This window comes from Humulus lupulus, chromosome 4, assembly GCF_963169125.1.
Source record: "Humulus lupulus chromosome 4, drHumLupu1.1, whole genome shotgun sequence".
NCBI lineage: Eukaryota > Viridiplantae > Streptophyta > Magnoliopsida > Rosales > Cannabaceae > Humulus > Humulus lupulus.
This window is the reverse complement of record NC_084796.1, coordinates 33083059-33098390: the sequence shown is the minus strand read 5'-3', so window position 1 is coordinate 33098390 and position 15332 is coordinate 33083059. Positions and strand designations below refer to the sequence as shown.

At 37.9% G+C, this 15332-nt stretch overlaps 1 long non-coding RNA gene across 1 annotated transcript; it reads left to right on the top strand.

Moving 5' to 3' along the window:
- Positions 1–7365: 7365 nt before the first annotated feature.
- Positions 7366–9181, top strand: LOC133828909 (uncharacterized). Its single transcript, XR_009891378.1, has 2 exons — positions 7366–7495; positions 8389–9181. It is a non-coding gene; the product is annotated as an uncharacterized LOC133828909 (long non-coding RNA).
- The last annotated feature ends 6151 nt before the right edge of the window (positions 9182–15332 follow it).

Below are 15332 nucleotides of genomic sequence, written 5' to 3'. Positions count from 1 at the left end.
ATTTCTCATATGGCTTTATGAAATCCAATCTCAAATGTGTAACATATAATATACACATTATTGGGTAATATTTGGGAGTTACAAATTTGTAACTGATTTTGTAACTCCAAAATATGTCACATTTGGACACACACATGTGCCCAATTTTGTGACTCTCAATAATATGTTACAAGGTGTGACAAATCACATTTGTGTGACAAATCACATTTTGTCACATTATTTAATCTAATATTATATTATATGAAATAATATAACAATCTTTGGGGCAGGCTTTGTTCAGATCGGAGAAGTCGATGCAGGTCCGCCATTTCCCGTTGGGCTTCGGGACCAATACAGGATTGGCAACCCAGATCGGGAACTTTGCCTCGCGGATAAAGCCGCACTTTAAGAATCGGGCTACTTCCTCTTCTAAGGCCTCAGCTTGGGTTGTTCCTAGGCGCCTTTGTTTCTGGGATTTAGCAGGCACGCTTTTATCCAAGTGGAGGGTGTGCATGATGATCCTCGGACTGATCCCGACCATGTCTTCATGAGACCAGGCGAACACATCTAGATTCTCCTGCAGAAACTTAATCAGCTCCGCCTTCCTTTCGCTACATAGATTTTTCCCGAGCTTTACCACCTTCGAGGGATCTTGTGGATCGATGCTTACCTCCTCGAGCTCTTCGATGGCCTGGAGCTCGGATCTATCCTCGCCTATTCTGGGGTCGATATCATTATTTAAGATGATATTCTCCCCTTTGGCACTCTGAGGTTTTTCAATCTCAGGACTAGGCACAAGTTCCTAAGATTCCTCATTCCCGCCTTGGATGGTCATCGCTAACTGCCTGGGTTTTGATTTTCCCTTCATAGAAAAGCTATAGCATTCCCTGATAGTGAGCTGATCACCTTGGACCGTGCATATCCCTGACGAAGAGGGGAATTTTAGCGCGAGGTGGCAGATGGAGGTTATGGCTTCAAACGCTATCAATGTAGGTCGGCCCAAAATAGCATTGTATGCGGCGGGACAATCAATGACCACAAACTCGAGGAGTTTCGAGACAATCCGGGGCCCTTCTCCCAAGGTTATCACCAGCTCGATTGTTCCTATTGCCGCCGAACCCTCTCCAAATAATCCATATAGCATCATGGAGGTGGCTTTCAACTCGGTGACAGATAAACCCATCTTTTCTAGCATAGACCGGAACAGCAGGTTCACCGAGCTCCCATTATCGACCAGTATTCTCCTAACTCTCCGATTAGCGAGCTGAGCGGCTATGACCAGAGGGTCGTTATGAGGGAACTGGACGTGACTGGCATCTTCCTCGGTGAATATGATTGGTTGCCTCTCCAATCGTTGCTGTTTGGGTAGATGCTGCTCAGGGACGAACTCCACCCCATTATGGGCCTTAAGTTCGTTGACATATCTCTTTTAGGCACCTCTGCTCGTGCCAGCCAGATGGGGGCCTCCAGAGATCGTGGAGATCTATCCTCCTATCACAGGAGGAGGGACGTCCTGATCTATCCGAGACCCGGGCTGACTTATCGGAACTTTCGGAGCTAGTTGGCCGATGGGAACTCTATTCCGCGCATACTGAGCCAAGGGTCCGGCTCTGATGAGAGTCTCGATCTCATCCTTCAGATGCCTACAATCATCATTGTTGTGTCCAATGTCGTTGTGGAACCGACAAAACTTGGAGGGGTCTCGCTTACCCTTCTGGTTCTTCAACGGTTCCGGCTTCTTCCAGGGGAGGCAAGCAGAGTTTACTAGGAAAATGTTGTCCCTAGTGTGTGTGAGCTCAGTATAAGTCGCGTAGACTGGCTTAAATTTTTCCACGAACTTGTTCTTCTTCGGATCGTGCTGGCCACCCTCGCTGCTTCCTTTTCTCTTGCCTCCACCAAACTGGTTATTCTGTGTAACGGTTTGCGTCGTTGTCACGACATCCGTTCCCACTCCAGTGGGCTGTTCAGGGGCCTGGCTGATTCCCGCAGCTGATGCTCGCGCCTCCTCCAGGTTTATCCATCCCTGGACCCTATTTAGGAATTCATTCACAGTGCTGACACCTTTTCTCTGTATCTCTTCCCAGAGTCCGCCTCCGACGAGGATCCCAGTCCTCAAGGCCATGAGCTTGGAGCTGTCATCTGCGTCTCTAGCTCGAGCAGTGACGTTCGCGAATCTGCTCAGGTAAGCTTTCAAAGGCTCGTCGGGCTGCTGTCTTACGTTCGCCAGGGTGTCTGATTTGACGCAGGCAGCCTGAGAAGCTCGGAATGCCCTCTTAAAGTCGGCAGAAAAGGTTTTCCACGAGCTGGTGGACTGCTTTTTACTCTATTTGAACCATTGCCTGGCCGGCCCAGTCAAGGTGGAAGGAAATATCAAACATCTCAGCTCGGGACCAATGTTGTGGGCCATCATCAGGGTGTTGAACATACCCAGATGGTCTAATGGGTCCCCGTATCCATTGAACTTGGACAAGTAAGGCACACGGAAACCAGATGGATACGCCGTAGCTGCTATGCTGGGGGCGAAGAGCTCGAGTTCGTCCCCAGAATCATACTCATCTTTTTCTTTTTCTGACAAGAGCTTCCTCATCAGCTTCTCCATCTGAGCCAGTCGCTTCAGGGTTTGGTCCTTGCTTCCTTGGTTATTCTAGGGCTGTTCAACAGCCTCAGTTCCATTGTACGTGTTAGATGGGTTATAGTCCCTCCTATCTCGAGATAGGTTATGTGGGACATTCCCATTGTCACGTACTTCAGATAGGGCCTCCCCTTGGTGAGCACGACTTCCATTTCCAACTGGGTCTCCTCTCTGAGAGTTGAGACGATCTCGGAGGTCGCCCCTCGAGGTGGGCCGAAGTCTTTGAGCCTAGCTCAAACGATGGCACAGGTCTCCGCCGGACATGTCACTTCGACGACTTCCAGTCCAGTAACTTCCATTTGAAATACTCGGAGCCCGCCGCTGGGGGTGAGGATCCGGGACTTCCCTGGGCGCCCGGCTACGATGGGAAGGTCCGACGGAAGGAAGATTTCTCCTGCCGCTCCCATGAGTCGGAATGTCTCGGACTGGACGAGGAGGATATGGGTATCTTATTGGTGAAGGAGGATGCCTAACTGGGGACGCGATCCTAGTCCCGTCAGGGCGGATTAAGCTAGGTCGCGGCCGCTCCGCTCTACCATCCTCCGCGTCCTGTGCTCGGCGGTCTGAGAGGGGCGCAGGACGGCTGGTCGGGGCGGGCTGTCATCGCGAGCCCTCCCCGGATCTTCTCCGCGAGCTTCCTCGAGCCCTCCTGGGTGCACTCGAGGGCAGGAATGAGCTAGGAGTTGAGGTCCGGATCGATCGGCTGAATTGCTGATCGGCCCTAGGAAGTTCCTCAAATGCGGTTTCTTGGTGATGCGACACGGGAGTAGAATTTGATGTTGGAGGTCTGACCGACCGACTGGGCCTGGACCGGTTACCCCGGCGGGACTTATGAGTCTCACCATGCCTCTTTCCGACGTTAGCGTCGGTTGTAAGAGGGGGTAGTCGGGCCAAAACCTCTTGAATCTGCTGGTTAGATTTCTCCAGCTGACTCCTCAACTGTGCATTTTCCATTTCTACCACCGTGTAGAAATCCGGGTTCGGATTGGACGGCCGGGGAACCGAACTTCCGATGTCGCCTTGGCCCATTGGCTACTTGCCCGGTCGCTACTGAACCTCAGGGTTCTGATCATCAGACATGGCGGCATGGTGGGCCTCCTACCCATCACGTTGGTCCGCCTCGTTACCATGTCTTGAGCGAGTAACTACCATGGTTGGGTATTTGCGATAGCACCAATCTAAAAGCTCTCAATGAAAGCACCAAACTGTTGACGCGGTTCTTCGGCAACAGATAATTATATGAATAAAGAGAGGGATTAGTGCTAAATGGTGAACCGTAATAGATGAATGATCTCAAAGGAAGATTATAACTCGAATACTTTTTTTAGGTAGTTCAAAGGTTAAAAATCATTCTAGTCCACCAGCCAATATTATTGATATATCTCTGATCTTCCTTACAGGGTATTTCTTTACAAATTAGAAGCCAACCCTTTGCAACTCCCAAGGTCTCCATATTTATAGGGAGAGGACACCTGGGTGTTGGCAAAGGAGGTCATCCCGTGACCTTCTTACCCATCATGTCACTTCTGTGACATTCATGATTAATTCCTAAAACCTGACAATGAAGTGTGGTCTAATCAATAGGTAAGAGGGATAATGGGCCGCATGGCCCAAACCAGTCGTGAGGTGCCTGAACACGCACGTTTATGTTGCGTGTCTGAGAATTCAGGAATGGGGCAGACACGTGATGTCTGATATGCGCACGTTTACATTGCGTGGTTGACTTTATTAAGGGTCAAAGGTGTCAGCTCAAGGTCGTAACCCGAGCTTGATGTAGTCTCAGCTCGTGGTGTCCACACTACTGACCCGATGCCTTAGTAATCTCACTAAACCTTTGGCTATCTCGAGCTAAAGAGGTAGAGACTTGTAACAGCAGCTCCGGGTAGGTGGCTCCCACGTGGCTGATAGAATTATGCCATTTTCCAGCTCGCTAATAACCCGTGGATATTCAGGGCGTACAATAGTATATACATTTTAACGGTAGTATATAATTTTGTTAACATAGTATATACATTTTTTAGTAATAATTTTGTAAGTTTTGTTGGTATATTATTGTTCAACTCAGTATATGTATTTTGTTGTATGGTATATCATTGTTTTTTAAATAATATCTAGGTCCTATCTTGTTATATGTAATGGTGGTATATAATTTTAGGACAATTCTTCTATAGGGGCTTCACTTTAAGCCCTACCGGTGAGACTCTCAGTGTTTCTCGACCCGTGCAACATGTTGTTTTCCACTCGCATAAAAAAAATTAGTCACGCGTGCAACATGTTTGAACTTAGTTTTCGGTACTGTAAACTATTCAGAATTTTCTGAAATTTTGTAGGATGCTCTAAATAGCTACAATATACACGGTCATAAAAAAATCGCGCCGAAAACTGTTCACAGGTCGAGAACACTAAGAGCCCTACCAGTAGGGTTTAAAGTGAAATCCCTATAGGAGAATTCCCCTATAATTTTATAAGCATGGTATATACATTTTAATAGTGATATATAATTTTGTTAGCAAATGGTATAATACATTTTTTTAGTAATAATTTTTTAAGTGTTGTTGGTATATGATTTTCCAAGTCAGTATATATATTTTTTGTGGTATGGTATATCATTTTTTTTAGATGATATTTAGTTTTTATATATATAATGGTGGTATATAATTTTGTTAGCATTGTATATACAATTTAATAGTGGTATATAATTTTGTTAGCATTATATATACATTTTCATAATAGTGGTATATAATTTTGTTAGCATTGTATATACAATTTAATAGTGGTATATAATTTTGTTAGCATTATATATAGATTTTCATAATGGTGGTATATAATTTTGTTAGTATGTTATATATATATATATATATATATATATATTTAGTAATATTGTTTTTCCTTTTTTTTAAGTGTTGGTATATCGTTTTCCAACTTAATATATATATTTTTATTTTGGTGGTACGATATATTATCTTTTTAGATGATATTTAGTTTATATCTTGTTATATATAATAGTGATATATAATTTTATTAGTATAATATATTCATTTTAATGGTGGTATATAGTTTTGTTAGCATGATATATATATTTTTTGGGTAATAATATATCAATTTTATTTTTGTTAAAAAAAATTTATAGTGTATATAATTTTATTATCATGGTATATTGATTTTTTTTTCTTATGGTATATAAAATACTATGGTACATATGGTATATATGTTTAACACCATGATATATCTATTTGGTGTACTATGATATATCAAATTAATATATCATGCTAGTAAACTTATGTACCATAAACTTAAAAAAAAAAAAAAAATCAACTGATATGAAATAACAATAACAAAATTTGATATATTATAGCATAACAATGCATATATCGTGTTAACAATAGTTAAAAAACATGTAATCTTTATATAATATTAATCATACAACTTTGATATACCATCCCACAAAAAACATATACATTAGTTGAAAAATGATACCAACAACCCATAAAAAATAAAAAAATTCAAAATAACTTTAAAATAAAAACTAATATACATATACTATAATATTAAAATATTTAGAATGAAATAGTATCAATGTAATTTGTTAAGAGTAATGCTAGGGACATACTCATTTTGCACATTCAAAATGCACACAATAGTGCACACAATGGTGTGGCATGCATCTTAAACCACACATTAAAATAATGGGTCTCACCTTAAATAAAATTGAATAGTTTAAGATACATGTCACATCATTGTGTGCATTTTGGGTGTGCAAAATAATTGTGCATCTATCATTAATCATTTGCTAAAGGGCATATTTGGTCACATGTAATATGAAGAAGACAGTTAGGCTATTTTACTACAAAATTGAAAGTATTGACATTTATTTACTTTCACACACCATTAAGGGTCATTTTGCACCAAGTCCATATTTATATATATATAATAAAAAAAGTTATAATTTTTAGGGATATTTGCAGTGAAAGTACCCAAGTTATTACGTTTGTAGCACTTAAGTACCAAATTTATTTTTTTGGCGGCAAAAGTATCTTCCGTCTATGTTTTGGTGCAATTTGGTACGGCCGTCAATTCTCACCGTTAAATTCGATTTTGATACAAAGATGAAAGTACCAAATTAAAGGGATATTTGCGGCGAAAGTATCCATTTAAGATATGCTTGCGACAAAAGTACACAAGTTATAAGAAAACTTCACGACATGTAGGCGGGCTTAACAGCGAAATAAACAGCTGCACTAAACTGCACCAAAACATGGACGGAAGGTACTTTCATCGCCAAAGCAATAATTTAGGTACTTAAGTGCTACAAACACAATAATTGAGGTATTTTTGCTGCAAATATCCTTAATTTTTAAATTAAATGGTTGTTATTAATTTGTAATATTGTTACATTAGTTGTCTATATATGTAAAAACCCTATAAAGAAATCTATAAATAATTTATATGATTATTATATAAATATAAAATCTGATCAATAATTAAATTATAAAAATATATATATTAAAATGAAATATTTATTTTATTTTATTTTCATAACTTAAATTATCAAATATTTAAATAATGATGGATTTTTCTTTGGTGCGAGGGTGGAAAACAACTGCACCAGTGCGCCTCTTTTATTTGATTTCTATTGGTTGGATATAGTACGAAGATAATGCTTATTGTAGGCATGGTTGCATTGTAGTTTTGCTTAAGTTGTTTCCTTTTTAACCTCACCTGCGCCAGCTGTCTTCCAGGCTTATTGAGGAAATGTTGAAATTTCGAGGCTCACTCCCAGCAGATTGGAGAAGTTGGAAATTGTGGTCTCTCTTCATTGAACCAGACTTGTGGTTTCTGAAACATAGAGAAGACATCGAACTAAGGTTTTCAAAGGTGGATCATGTGAGTATGAGAATTTTGTTTGTGTTTATTTATTGTGTGAGACATGTTTGAGAGGTGTCTATATTAGTTGTGGTGATATTTCATGAAATTAGTGAGTTGAAGATGATATAAAGGTGGATTTCAGTATATTTAATATTTTGTTGCTAGGTTTATTTTGTTGGTTGTATTCTGCCTTCTGTCTTTGGTTTAATGTGTGATATTTGTTTTTGAGTTTCTGTTCTTCAGCGGCATTTAGTTAATATATAGGGATTTTTTATAAGTTATAACAAAATTATTGAGATATTGCATTTGTTACTTTAGGTAAAAATGGATAGGGAACTCTCAATTATCGGTAACAATTATGTATTCCAAATTATAGCTCTTATTATTGAGAATATTTATTTGTTCTTTTGACAATGATGTATTATAAATGATAGGTCTAGTTATTTTTTGAATTGTTGGTAAGAACAGTAAAGGGGCAACAAAAGTGGAGCATTGTAGAAAGGATGTTTAATGCTTACATGCTTATATTTTAAGAGTAGAAGCAGATGTTACACCAGAATTCTCATTGCCAGTGAGTAATGCATCAATTATGTTATACTATAAATGTGGTAAGATGGATACAACGAGAAAGATTTTTAATAACAAGTCTATAAGAGGTTGTTTCATGGAATACAATCTTTGTCGGAGTATGAGGAGGCAAGGCAAATGGATGCCAAATCCTTTTTCAATGAGATTCCAGATAGGAATTTTCTAACATTGACTATAATGATATCTGCTATAATTGTATGCTTTTCCATTCTTGCAAAAATAATTAAGCATGTGCATGAGGTAGATTGGGTTACAGTTCATTCATTCTTTTGGTGAATTCGTTTTCTTATGAAAGAAAATTGCTTATTGCATTGTTGAAGCAGATGTTGGTGTGTGTAGATTAATTCATTGACTCTGAGCCATAGTAGTAATCTATTAAAGAAAGGGTAGATAACCATTTGGTACCCTGTGTTTTTGCAAAGTATCATCTTGGTACCCGTGTTTACAAATAATGCTCATTTAGTACCCTACATTTTAAAATCGTACATATTTGCTACATGCATTTTAAAATTATACATATTTGATATCCTGTATTTTAAAATTGTACATATTTGGTACACTAAACTCAAATTTAATTAATAAGATTTTACTAATTTAATCAAATTATTCTCAATCATATGAGCATATTATATAATTGCTAATAGTTTGATCATATTGAAAAAAAATTATCAATTAGGATAACAAATATCTATGTTATCAAAATACAGGGTACTATATGAGTATTATTGAAAATACAAGGTACCAGAACGATACTTTGCAAAAACAAAGGGTACCAAATGTGTAAATTCCCTTAAAGAAACCATGTCTCCAGTGCTCCAAAAAGCTTGGCTGCTTCCTTTTGTGCATCTAAAATGGGCCAGTGTGGAGAAGCCAGGTTGTCAAGCTCTGGAACCGCTGCCAAATCACGAATAAATGGTTTGAGACCAATGAGTTGAGTTAATGAAGATGGGGCACAGCAACCTCTGTTGTGAGCAGGAAAGTCAAATGTGGCAGCATTTTGTTGAGCTACAGTCTTCATTGCACTAACAAGTGGAAGAGGATTATGTTGCTGTTGTTTGGATATCTCTATGTTATACAACACAACTTCATCTAATCTAACTTTGTTGTGGTTTCCTATATCACTTGTCTTGTCTTTCTTCTTGCCTGGCTCCACAGTATTGCCACCCTACAACAAGTTATGCAAGGATAACAAATTCACGGTTACGAGTAATATTAAAGTATATTTGCTTTTTATCTGACCTCTACAAAATTCAAGCAAGTTACCTAGTTAAACAAGCTATCCCCTCTTGGGCAAAAAGGTCGAATAGTTAAACAAAGCCTTTGAAGAAATAACACTGCCTCACACTAATCAATTCAATTATTTAAACCTTTCTTCTAAAATAACACTGCCTTATTATGTATAACTGGTAAATTAAAATGAAACATAAAAAAGCTATAAATCAAATCATATAGGTAATCAAACAATTGCATCAAAAAAATGCTTAACAAATTGAATTAAACAAACAAGTTAAACAATTCCATCAAAATTCAAAGATAAAAGGGAACCAAAACAAAGAAAGCTGCATTTTTCACTAATGAAGGTAATATAATTCACACAACTATAGTTCAAAAAAAATTTACAAAATGAAGTACTAATTAAGTTCCAACTGGATATACACAACATTCAACTCTCAAGTACTCCCCAGTTTGAACAAACACATCTCATCTCCAAAAAAATCTTCCTTGGCTACATGAACGACCACCAAAAAAAAATTATGCCAAAATGTAATAGTATTCCTCTCACATATTACAACAAACTAAACGAGCAAATCAATGACAACAGTTTCCTATGGATTTCACCAACAACCTTCTCCCGCTTCCACGCAGCTGCTGCATTCTTCACTTCATCATGAACTTTGTTGTGTCTAGATGTGAGAAGACCAACGGCCACACGAGCCCTATCATAGTCAGAATCAAACTAAAACAAAACAACATTACGTAATACTATTACAAAATTTATAAATAATGATCATACGAATTTTAGGGAACACTACTAAATCAAGCAAGCTAAAATTAAATGAAAAAATAAGCAAAGATACTAACAACACAATGTTTCAAATATGATCCTGGACGTTGGTCCATCAATTTCATCACATGGATCCCACAGTCATATCCATTCGTTTGTTGGACAACACCAGTGTTAATTCTAACTTAAAAGTTACAAAAAGACCCTCATAGTGGATTAATCCTTGCTATGTCCTTCGCTAGCATAGAGTCCAACTTCTTCATCTAAATTTAATAACCAAAACACACACTTAGCTTCTCAACTATCATTTGCAAGGCTAATTACCAAATACAAAATATTTCAACTTCTAAAGCCAAAAAGCAAAACAAATACAAAATTCATCTTCTAAATCTACCTAGCAAAAAAAGAAAAAATATAATTAGATATAATCTTCCAACGCTTTCATCTCAACAACACAAAATGAAATAAATTCTAAAATTTTCTACTCACAAAATAATTAAAATTTCAATATAATCATCTAAAGTTATCCCCTGACTAAAAACAAAAGAGATGGAATAAATCCTATTAAAGGTTATAAAAAATTTAGAGTAACTAAAATATGATCGAACTATCTTCTAAAATTTTGTATTCAGCACAAAACCATAAAACAAATAACATCATCTTCCAAAATTTTATACTAAGCAATACACACTATAACTTGTTCAACAAAACATTATCAGTAACTACTAGTTCTTTTAATACTCACCACGAACTTCATAAAAGCAATGCCACTTGATTCAATCCCCCTCTGCAGCAATGAATCACAAATTTCTACAACTGCCTCATCCACCCGAACTATAAACAACAACTAGTGCAGTAGGCTTTTGTTGTTAATGGGAATATAAATCTGAAAAATCATATCATATCTTTAAAACTTTACCTTCTAAAAAAGAAAAAGAAAAACTCAACGAAAACAATATCTATGACTATCCATCAGTACATACCCATTTAAAATAAGCTAGATCTCCGATAAAAAATCGTCGAGCACACATCTCTTTTCCATTATCAGGGTAAAGAGTTTGTATACTAATCACAGATAACTAAGTTCAAATAAGGTAAAACATACTCCTCATTAGAAGCAGAAGATATGATTCAAATTATAACATACAATCAATATAAAAACCTTTATCGTCACACGAGTATTAAAATACCAGGTTGATCGACACTCCCTCGACATCGAAACTCGCAACTATGTGCATGTGTTCATCTCACACATTACATTCAAAATCTATGTCATCAACACCAAACAAAACATGAATAATCAATATAAACAATCTTAGTGCAACTAAAAAAAATTAAAATATCCAAAATTATATATATATATAACTCCCACCTCCTCAAAACCATGACACCAGGTGACATTGATCTAATTATTCTCCTCGTCAGATAATTAAATTTAGTGTCCACAACTACCTCATTAAATCACATAAATGCAAAAAAAAAAAAAACATTAATTAACCTATAATTTTTTATTTAAAAAATTGATAAATAAATTCAAACTGAAGAATTTCAGTCTCAACAAACAACCACACACTGACAACTTACTTCTTCAGTAATTTCTCGTTAAAAACATACTCAACTATTGCTGCAACGTCAACATCAAAAGATGGCAGTGATATCTTAAAGGGATATTTGCAGCGAAAATACCTAAGTTTTTCAAATTATGACACTTAAATACCTAACTCTTTTTTTTTTTTGCGGCTAAAATGTAACGACCCAAATTTCCTAATAAGGTTTAGGACCTTGATTAGGAGGTCGGGAGGGTCATAATTGATTTATTGTATTATTATATGATTATATGCATGATTGTGTGGGTCATATTATTATATGATGATAAAGGCATGCATGGGACTATATACTCTGTTGTGAGGGTATTATGGTAATTTGGCTCATTGAGAGCGTAATTGTGTATTTGTGTGTATATTGGTAGGCTAATGTTAAGACCACATTATTATGTGGATATATATTGTGATCTGTGACTCGAGATGATCCTAGTGAGCAAAGTGGCGAAAAGTCATGGCGGGGATTTATACCTGGCTCGGGGTGAGCTTAGGGGTATAAATGGGAATTTAGCGAATATACTGGAGTCTATTATGACATTGAGGAATAATATTGATAACTAATTAGGTATCGGGAATTAAGCGGGAAATATTAGAGACACTCGAGGAATTAGCGGGAATTGGGTAAAATGACTAAAATGCCCTTAAGTGGATTAGAGGGTTTAGACTTAATGGGGAGGGCATACTAGTCATTTAGCTTACAGAAGTTAAATAATACCAGGGCTTTATGTTAGTGGGATTTGTAGAATATTGGAGAAGTCTGAAAAAGAAAGAAAAAGGAAGGGAAAAGAAAGAAGGGAAAACAGAGAGGGTTCTCTAAGTCGGTTTATGTTTTCTTCATCAATTTCTTGAGGAGTTCTGGAGAAAAACTCAGAGGGAAGTTAGTTCAAATAAGCCACAAGGTTACTGAACAAAGATTGAGGATTTGGCAAGGGTTTAGCAGGATTAGGCCATCACTTGAGGTAAGGTTCTGTAATCTCTTCAGTTGCTGGTTTGGTTTTGTTTCTGGTTTTTAAGCTATGGTGCTTAAGTTGAATTGGATGGAACTTTAGGAATTCAGGCTTAAGACTGAGGAGAGGCAAGCCAAGAAGTTTTAGAGACAGCTTGTGGTCGAAATTCTATCAAAGGTATAAAGCCTAAACTCTAACTTTGTTGTTCAGCTGGTTTTGATTGAGTTTTGAAGCTTAGGAGTGGCTATGGTGAATTCTGAGTTTGTGGATGCATGTGCTTGAGTTCTAGATGTTTGGGGTGCTTGGGATGAGTGGAATATGGTCATGAGGTTGTTTTTGAGATTGGGAAAGGGTTGGAAGAGTTTTGGTTCGAGTTGGTTCGAGAAAATCGCAGAGGAAGAAAATTGGTGTAAATCTGTCTGTGACTAGCGCTACAGCGCTAGCCTTTGGGCGCTGTAGCGCTAGGCCAAGTTTGCTGAGGGATTTTGGCTTCTGTTTGTAGCGCTGTAGCGCCCTTCCATGAGCGTTGTAGCGCTACCCTGCTTCCTGAAGTGGATTTTAGGGTTGTTTGCAAGGGTTTTAGACCTAAGGTTTGGGGTTTGGTTCCACCACCATGTTTGGTGGAACTAGGACTTTCCGGGGGCTCGGGATTGGCCCCGGGGCTAGGTTTTGAACTTGGGGATTTATAATGACTTTGGCCATGATTGTGATTAGGTAAGCGCTAGGGCTCGAGGGGGATCGTGCTCAAGGAGTCAAATGATCAAAGCTAGTGAAAAAGGTAAGAAAGCTGCACCTGAGTATGTGGTTAGGATGGGACTAAGTGTTCCCTATGTTTGTATGCATTGTTATGTGAATGTGATTAACCATGTGGACACGATGGGACTAAGAGCTCCCTACATTTGTATATCTTGTCGTGAGATGGTGTTATTATGCCATGGGACATGCGATTACCGGCCTAAGGGTGTCGGAATCAATATTTGCGCACTGGGGCGCGGCTCGGCCACTGGTAGCTGAGGCAGCTTATTTATCACTGAGCTCGGTTAAGCTGGCCGGAGTCAGTGAGTATTACACTGGGGGCGGCCCTAATGAGCCGAAGACAGTGTGTTACATAGAGGGTGCGACTAAGGGCGCCAACCCTGAATGTTATTTGATGGTTGTGACAATCTATTGGCTATGAATGTGAATATTGTGTTATGAATATAGTTGGTTGACTGTTTGGATGACAAACTGTTATTACTGATTGGATAAATGTTATGAAATATCGAATTCTTAGTTGAGCATTGTAAAATATTAGATAAGTGTTACTGATCTTGCTATGTTATTATGCTTTCTTGCTGGGCCTTGGCTCACGGGTGCTACGTGGTGCAGGTTAAGGCAAGGGTAGGCTGAATCAACCATGAGTTGGAGAGCTCTGGGGGCGAGGTGTACATCGTCAGCTGCTCGGCCGCCACGGTCGAGAGATTGTACAGGAACGGAAACCTAAAATGTATATTTTGCCATTAGAGTGGCTTGAACTATTTGTAACTTCTAGAATTTGTTGTATCTAAGACACCTAAACCCTGTTTTGAGTCTCCATGTATTAAACCGTCATTTTTAATGAAAATAGCCTGTTTGTGACCGAAATCTTTTTATTCTTACTCTGATAATGGTATAGAGTTTACACTTTGTCTGAATGACTTGGTTAGCAAGTCTTGCACTATTTTAAACACACAGTGTAACGGTCTTAGTTATCCAGGGCGTTACATAAAATACCTTCCGTCACACTTTCTTGGCATCCGTAGGTACCTAGCCGTTAAGTGCCAAGTATGCGCCTACGTGGCAGCTTCTCATTGGTCTAAGAAAAATAAAAATATTTAAAAATTTCATAAAAATCTAATAAAAATTTTAAAATGATTTAAAATGATATTTCAATTAAATTAAAATTAAACATTATTAATTAAAATCCCCAAGAATAAAAATCTAATTAAAAATAAAACAAAAATCTGATTATTAACTAATTAAAAATTAAAACATTATCAAAATTAAAATAAATTTAAAACAATTAAGAACTAAAGAATGAATTGTTTCCAAGATTTACAAACCCAAGTTGATAAGATCAGATTTACAAACCCATTTCATATTCATAAACCTAGATTTACAAGATTCAAGCTAACCCAAACTCAAGAACAATTACAAAGTCTGTATTCCCAAATCATTAAAAAATTAACATTTCAATCCAATATAATAATCAAAACAAATTTCAAAATGCATACAGACATTACAAACAATTTAGATCTCAGATTCTTTTAAGGAAAAAAACCAATTTCATAATCAAAACTAATCTCAAAATATGTACATACAACATTACAAAATCAATCAAACATTACCCAAATATGAATAAAACCCCAATTTCGAAGCAACCCAGTCGTCCTCCCCCAAACCCAGCCCCAGATCTTGACGAAGCCCACAACCTCGACGTCTGAGTTTCGGAGAAGCCAACGATGTGCAGAGGTAGACATCCAAGGTCAAAAATCGAAAAAGGATGATGAAGAATGTGGAGGGAGGCACATCCCAGCCATGCCTCTATCATGAAGCCACCAATATCACAAAGCTTTGAAGATCTGCCCCATTGAACAGAAGATGAAGCATCGGGAGATGCCCAACCTCCCTCAATCGTTGGAGCCTAACCACTGCCACTTCTTAAGCTCCATCTCAGCCCCACGTCGAAGAGGCCC